This window comes from Oryctolagus cuniculus, chromosome 19 (genome assembly GCF_051225735.1).
Source record: "Oryctolagus cuniculus isolate XC-2025 breed Fujian yellow rabbit chromosome 19, ASM5122573v1, whole genome shotgun sequence".
Classification (NCBI taxonomy): domain Eukaryota; kingdom Metazoa; phylum Chordata; class Mammalia; order Lagomorpha; family Leporidae; genus Oryctolagus; species Oryctolagus cuniculus.
Genome location: NC_142885.1, coordinates 48,269,221 through 48,277,546, shown reverse-complemented (window position 1 = coordinate 48,277,546; position 8,326 = coordinate 48,269,221). Strand labels below are relative to the sequence as shown.

Sequence of the window (8,326 nt, the reverse complement as noted above, 5' to 3'; positions counted from 1 at the left end):
CTGATAATATCACAAATCCCAAACCCTCCCCCTTCATAATTCTAAAATCCATCACTTTTTAAAATAATTTTTATTAACGGATTTTGGGGAAAGTTTGACAGAATTCATATGAGGATTTATGGAATTTTGGTCCAACCCTGTGTGAATATTCCTATAAAAAGCTACATGAATAGTAATGTATTTATTCATGGTTATTAGCCCTAGTCCCTGTTCTGTTCTGTCATGTGATACATAGGGAGTACATGTTTTTTTTAATTCACAAACAAAAAAACAAAAAAAAAACAATAAATTGAATTCTGAAACACAACTGGTTCAAAGTTTCTTAAAGAGAAACTATGGTCTAGTCTCTACCCAACTATCTGATTTATACCAAAGCTGTGAGGAAACTTTAAGAAGTTCATTTAAAATTGTGTTAAAAGGTAAGTTTCATGTAATATTTTAAAATCCACACATAGTTTTTTCATACTATACACTTTTCATGAGTTTTTGAAGACCACTGTATTGTCTATCTTCTCTGTCACCCAGTATTGAATGCTCAATTAGGATGTGTTGACTTTTGATGAATGTTCAGTTTCTTAAAAATAGACAGTGTAAGTTGTCTATGTAATGGAGAGCAATTATCTCTCCAGAAATATATTGGTGTAAAAGCTTATTCTGTTAGATTTCATTTGCAATTTTGCACACTATGGTTGCTAAATATACATTACAAAATGGAATCTTAGCAAGTTGATATCCTCTGCTCATGTTTTGTTGACTATGACACAGATTTCTTGTGCTGCAAGATATTGGTTGAGAAACATGACCGTTTTCCTTGTAGTCACTACACTAACATGAGCAGAAATGCAACAGAGAGTGGTGTGAGATCTTGTAAGTAGAAATACCAAAAGTATATTATTGCTCCAGTTTTACAGTTTCAGGCTGTCTATTCAGTATTGGAGGAAAAAAAATCATACATATAATTGGTTGTATTACATCCTGACATGTTATTGTTCTAGAAACAACTGCAACTACCAAGAGTTATAGTCAAGTCATAAATGTAAAGTATCTTCTAAGACCTGAGTTCCTAGGTGGCAAGAGCTATATGGTTTCTTCTTTGATTTCTATCCCTTAGAGACCCTTATGTAATTATACAAGTTATTGATAAGTACACCTTGGTTCAGTCAGTTAATCATTCAGTGCCCTAATTTTTTAGCATATCCTTGTAACCAGAATTTCCAGGGAGATGCAGGCTGCTTACAGTGAGAAAACCCTGCACTTGATGAGAGGCCCAACATGGGATCAATTGCCAGGGCTAGGCCCTCTATTTAGGGGATGGTTGTTGTTTGTAGGTTAGGTAGAATTATATGATGCCAATTTGGGGTGGGGGCAGTGATTCTTGAGAAAACTCAATATGATCTCTGGACAGTAAGATTTCTCCACAGTAACTGTGGAGAAAGCTGTGCAAAAATACAAGAGGCATAATATTCACATTGAGCTCTGCACTGGATGACCTCATTGGAAATGGTGAAGTCTTATAGGGAGTTTCTCTGTCTATTTTGTAGAAGTTAATTTGCATTCCCCCAGTATGGACTATGTATATCTGAGTTTAGATACTTGTCTAACACCTGCAAATCAGGTTTGTTTTTATATCATTTGTTTTATTCTACTTGTGTTCCACATTGGATTTTTTTTTTTAGAAATTATTTATTTGAAGGGCAGAGTCACAGAGAGGAAGAGAGAGAGATGGTAGGGGGTCTTCCATCCACTGACTTACTCCTCAGATGGCTGAAATACCTGGAGCTGCACCAGTCTGAAGCCAGCATCCAGGAGCTTCCTCCGGGTCTCCCACATGGTTGCAGGGGCCCAAGGACTTGGGCCATCAAGATTCATTTTTAATTATCTTTATATACAGAAGATCAATTTAGCATATATTAAGTAAAGATTTCAACAGTTTGCACCCACACAGAAACAAAGTATAAAGTACTAATTGAGTAGTAGTTTTTCCATTAATTCACATAGTATAACACATTAAGGACAGAGATCCTACATGAGGAGTAAGTGCACAGTGACTCCTGTTGTTGAATTAACAAATTGACACTCTTGTTTATGGCATCAGTAATCACCCTAAGCTCTTTAGAAGCCTTTTGAGTTCATCGACTCCGATCTTATTTAGACAAGGTCATAGTCAAAGTGGAAGTTCTCTACTCCCTTCAGAGAAAGGTACCTCCTTCTTTGATGGCCCATTCTTTCTACTGGGATCTCACTCGCAGAGATCTTTTATTTAGGTCTTTTCTTTTTTGCCAGAGTGTCTTGGCTTTCCATGCCTAAAATACTCTCATGGGCTCTTCAGCCTGATCTGAATGCCTTAAGGGCTGATTCTGAGGCCAGAGTGCTGTTTAGGACATCTGCCCTTCTATGAGTCTGCTGTGTATCCCTCTTCCCATGTTGGATCATTCTCTCCCTTTTTAATTCTATCAGTTAGTATTAGCAGACACTAGTCTTGTTTATGTGATCCCTTTGGTTCTTAGTCCTATCATTATGATCAATTGTGAACTGAAATTGATTCTTTTGAGGTTTGTGTTCAGGTTGTGTTTCTCAGACTGTCCAAAGGTCTTTAGGAACAAAACAATGATCATGTAGAATTTTTTTTGAAGTATGAAAATATATATCAAATGGAAGTAGGTGGTTTTACTTAGTAAGTGGTTATCTTGTTTACCTTCTACACAAGGTACCAGTATGGGCTCTAAACATGTACAAGCAAGACATGTTTCTTTTCCCAAATTGTTCAAAGAATTTTCTGTGTGACAGATATGCCCCTCATTCATTTTTCTCTTTAACATATTTCATTACTTCTAAACTGCTTACTGTTTGGTGCTTGACAATACAAATGACAGAGGTAGTCATTATCTGATGCAACTGGAAACCATTAAACTTAATGAAATAATCTAGTCCCTAAAAGACAAATATAGTAAGTTTTCCCTGATCTGTAGTAACTTACAGAATACAAAAATTTTTAAATATGTAAGTGAAATTTAAGTTTTGAGATTTGATTATTGTTTACAGCCTTTGTATCTGCTGTTGTGGAACAGTGTGTTTTTCTTCTTACTTTTTGTTGGATTATTTAATAGTGGAGGGTTAAGATTATGGTTATAAAATATATCATTGTAAAAATTAAAAAGAAGAAAAAGAAAGGAGGAGAGAGAGTAGGAATATGGGCTGGAGGGGAGGATAGGGAAGGAAGTATCACTGTGCTGCTAAATCTGTATATATCAAATACATGGATTTGTTCACCTTATATAAATAAAAAATTACAGAGAAAGATTCAGTTTTTGCATAGACCCTGTCTTAAGAATTGCATATTATTTCTGTAGGCACCCCTCATAATCTTGAGAAGGAATATTTAAATATTTATTTACTTATTTATTTGAATGGCAGAGAGACAAAGATAGTGAACTCTTCCATCTGTTGGTTCACACCCCAAATGGCCAGTATGCAAAGCCAGTATGCAGGATATTCTTCCAGGTCTCCACCATGACTTTTTTTGACAGGCAGAGTTAGACAGTAAGAGAGAGACAGAGAAAAAGGTCTTCTTTTTCTGTTGGTTCACCCCATAAATGGCCACCATGGCTGGCGCGCTTTGCCGATCTGAAGCCAGGAGCCAGGTGCTTCCTCCTGGTCTCCCATGCAGGTGCAGGGCCCAAGCACTTGGGCCATCCTCCATTGCACTGCTGGGCCACAGCAGAGAGCTGGACTGGAAGAGGAGCAACCGGGACAGAATCTGGTGCCCCAACCGGAACTAGAAACCAGGGTGCTGGTGCCACAGGTGGAGGATTAGCCTAGTGAGCTACAGTACTGGCCAACAGGTCTCCCACATGAGTGCAGGGGTCTAAGTACTTGGGGTGTCTCCTGCTCCTTTCCCAGGCATATTAGTAGGGAGTTGGATTGGAAGTGGAGGATCTAGGACCAATTTGGCACCCATATGGGATCCCGGCACCACAGGTGGTGGCTTTACCTCCTAAACTACAGCATCAGCCTCAACTTACTTTCTTTTTTTCCACAGGCAAGAGTTAGAGAGAGAGAGAGAATAAGTTTCATGGACTGAAACAGATTATTTATTCTCTCTCTCTCTCTCTCCCTCTTTTTCTCTCTCCCTCCCTCTTCTCTCTTTTACATTAATGAATGTTACTTTATTGCCTAACTAGCTAACAAAAAGTTATACAGATGATTCAAAAGACCACAGTCCTTTCCATCTGAAGACATGTTTCTTGGCTCCACCTAAGCCTTGAATGTTAGTAGATTTTTATGTTGAGTGCCTCTGGAGAAATGGGGTTTAACTGGCAAATATCCATAAGTTGAACTAACAGTGTCTGGTATTTGATGCCCCATAATCCCTTCCAGAAAGTATATGAGCAGTACTCTATTCAATAAAGAGTAGATTGTGACCTATGTATCCATAGACAAATGAATGCATTATTCATATGCTCAGAAGTTCATGTAAAGCTAAGAAAGGTTAATGAAGATTTCTATCAGGATCTATCTCCTGACAAACATATGATTGCTTGGATTTAACCTGCAAGGGAAGTGGTAGAAACCTCATCATCTGAGCTATCAAGACTTCATGAACAGCAGGTTAAAAGGCACTCTACGGATCCATTTTTCATGGATCAATTGGGGTAGTGGTTATGGATTTCATGATATAAAATCAGTCATCCAAATCCTTATTTTTTGTTTGCCAGAGGGCAAGACAAGAAAGTGCAGCCAAAGGAAAAACTTTAATCATTTCGACTGGTCTTGTTACATAAATATTCATATGATATGGAATGGGATTAGTAGCCTATGTCAACCTTGATCTTTTGTATCCTACAAAATTTCTGAAAACCTTTGTTACAAAAAAAAAAAAACAACCTTTGTTACAAAGTGTCACTATGTATGTTTTCCAATTTGGAAATCAGTGGAAAGGAAATAACTTTTAATTATCTTTGACCTGGGCAGCTTAAAAGTTAAACCTAGTATACAGAAAATCCTTTTTTAGTTTTTTGAAAAACTAGGCAGCCCTTTTCCAAGCCAATATAAAACCTTTTTCATTGGAAATTCCTTTCAAATTCAGTGGCGTATGAAGCCTGGGCTCTCCAGAAATGGATGTCAAGCTGAGGTTGTTTTTTATTTTTTTTTATTTTTATTTATTTATTTTTTTAGGATCAACAGGTTAGTTTATCACTGGCTACTGCATAGGTCCCCTAGTGTGCCAAGGTCAACATCTATGCAATATAGTTGTACTGGTTTGGATTTTCTTTATCTCTTTCCATGTAGTCCCAGTCAATTAAGGATTCTATTATTTTCTTAAGATCAACAGGCTTTACTGGGAATTTCAATTGGTTGTACACTTTTGAAACAAGCAAATTGTGACTAAATGTCTTTCTCATCTTCATAATTTGAACAATTGCAGCATCAGTTTGATATTGTCTGTCTTGAAATACTCTTTCTGTAGTACTTGCTTGTTCCTCAACCGTCTCTTTCATCTGGATTTGATTGATCTTTATCCTGAAAAGTTTGTGTTTGAAATCATCATTACAAATGAACTTGTCACCATCTTCTATATCTTTGTCCTTTGGAATTTTTGCCAGGCTTCTCCACAGGCTAATGTCTGCAATGTTCTCCTTAACTCTCCATCCTCGACTCCAGTAGCCTGTTTGATCTTTTCTAAACTGAACTCATCTCCCTCATTAAACATTAGCAGCACCAGTGTTTGAAAGAGAGAGACCTGGAGTTCTTTTTTGCCCTCTTTAAACTCTGCTTTTAGTACACAGTGTCCTAGGGTTGACTGCCACTGAAGTTTCCTGCCACTGTGTTTACCTAGGTAAAATGTCTTAAAAATCTTCTGAAGCTTTACCATCTCTGGTGGTAAATGGACTTCCATAGGTACATATTTTGGCCAATAACCCATTGTCAGAATATTCACAGTTAATTCAATATTTCCAGGTACATTCTGGTTCTGCATATACTGTTTGAACTGAATCATGATGTCTTTAGAAAGCTCCATGTCTTTAAACATCCCTTCAAGCTTGCTGGTGAAAGCAGCTCCACATTCACGTTTGTGTTTGGACAGCATTGATTTTTCAGCATCTACAGATGCACTCTTCCCAACTAACAGATGCTTGGCTAAATCTTTCTTATAGAAGGCCTCAAAAACATCCTTGCCATAGATAAATCTGAATGTGATCATAATTTTATCCAACATGTTCTCAAGTTCTTCATCTGTAGCTTCTTTGTTGCCTGCATGAAGCTTTGAATCCACATACTTGGCTATAAGTTCAGCAGGTTTATTTGGTCTCTTGTTAAAGAATGTTTCAAATGCTTTTTTTCATGGCATTGATAAACTTTTCATTCTTCAGAAAGCAGATATTGATTATATGATCAACCTTATCTTTAAAATCTAGCAATTCTTGAACCATGGTTTTATCTTTTTCAGGATTAATCACAATAGTGCTGCCAAATGCCTTGATGTACTCAATCCACTGTTGCAAGAGAACCTGAACCCCACCTCGAACTCTACTGAAGAGCTGGTACAGGAGAGACAAATCTTGAATTCGGTTTTCATCAAGAAGGTTATTAAACCTTTCTGAAGAATTGCTGTTAAGTGTTCCCCTAGAACCAGAGGCATCACAATACCAGATTTCAGGACATACTACAGGGCAGTTGTAATCAAAACAGCATGGTACTGGTACAGAAACAGATGGATAGACCAATGGAACAGAATTGAAACACCAGAAATCAATCCAAACATCTACAGCCAACTTACATTTGATCAAGGATCTAAAACCAATTCCTGGAGAAAAGACAGTCTATTCAAAAATGGTGCTGGGAAAACTGGATTTCCACATGCAGAAGCATGAAGCAAGACCCCTACCTTACACCTTATACAAGAATCCCCTCAACATAGATTAATAGCACTCTGGCCCTCAGAATCAGCCCTAAAGGCATTCAGATCTGGCTGAAAAGCCCATGAGAGTATTTCAGGCATGGAAAGCCAAGACACTCTGGCAAAAGATCTCTGTGAGTGAGATCTCAGTGGAAAGAACAGGTCTTCAAAGAAGGAGGTACCTTTCTCTGAAGGGAGGAGAGAACCTCCACTTTGACTATGACCTTGTCTAAACAAGATAAGAGTCGGAGAACTCAGAGGGCTTCCATAGCCTTGGAAACTCATGACTGGAGCATAGGGAGATTACTGATGCCATAGACAGGAGTGTCAATTGGTAAAGTCAACAACAGGAGTCACTGTGCACTTACTCCTCATGTAGGATCTCTGTCCTTAATGTGCTGTGCATTGAGATTTAATGCTATAACGAGTACTCAAATAATATATTTCACTTTGTGTTTCTATGGGGGTGCAAACTGTTGAAATCTTTACTTAATGCATACTAAACTGATCCTCTGTAAAAAAAAAAAAAAAAAAAAAAAAAAAAAAAAAAAAAAAAAAGAAAAGAAACTATCAACTCCCAACTTGACTCTCACTGGGATTAAACATGACAATAGGTCTGATCTGATTTCATCATCATTAAAAAAAAAATCATCTATTATTTTTCACTTTATGTTTCTGTGTGGGAGCAAACTGTTGAAATCCTTACTTAATGTATACTAAGCTGATCTTCTGTATATTAAGATAATCGAAAATGAATCTTGATGTGAATGGAAGGGGAGAGGGAGTGGGATAGGGGAGGGTTGTGGGTGGGAGGGACGGTATGGGGGGGAAGCCATAGTAATCCATTATTCGTACTTTGGAAACGTATATTCATTAAATAAAAGTTAAAAAAAATCATCTATTTTTCACTTTATGTTTCTGTGTGGGAGCAAACTGTTGAAATCCATACTTGATATATACTAAGCTGATCTTCTGTATATTAAGATAATCAAAACTGAATCTTGATGTGAATGGAAGGGGAGAGGGAGTGGGAAAGGGGAGGGGTGTGGGTGGGAGGGACGGTATGGGGGGGAAGCCATTGTAATCCATAAGTCGTACTTTGGAAATTTATATGCATTAAATAAAAGTTTAAAAAAAAATCTAAATCTACAACCCGATACCATCAAATTATTAGCATCGGAGAAACCCTACAAGATATAGGCAGAGGCAAAGACTTCTTGGAAAAGACCCCAGAGGTACAGGCAGTCAAAGCCAAAATTAACAGTTTGGATTACATCCAATATAGAAGTTTCTGTATTGCAAAAGAAACAGTCAGGAAAATGAAGAGGCAACCAACAGAATCAGGAAAAATATTTGCAAACTATGCAACAGATACAGGGTTAATAACCAGAATCTACAAAGAGATCAGGAAACTCCACAACAACAAAA

The 8,326-nt window shown here is 37.4% G+C and overlaps 1 pseudogene; it reads right to left on the bottom strand.

Annotated features, from left to right (window-relative positions):
* Positions 1-5,189: 5,189 nt before the first annotated feature.
* Positions 5,190-6,653, bottom strand: LOC138846866 (cullin-4B pseudogene; annotated as a pseudogene).
* Positions 6,654-8,326: the final 1,673 nt, after the last annotated feature.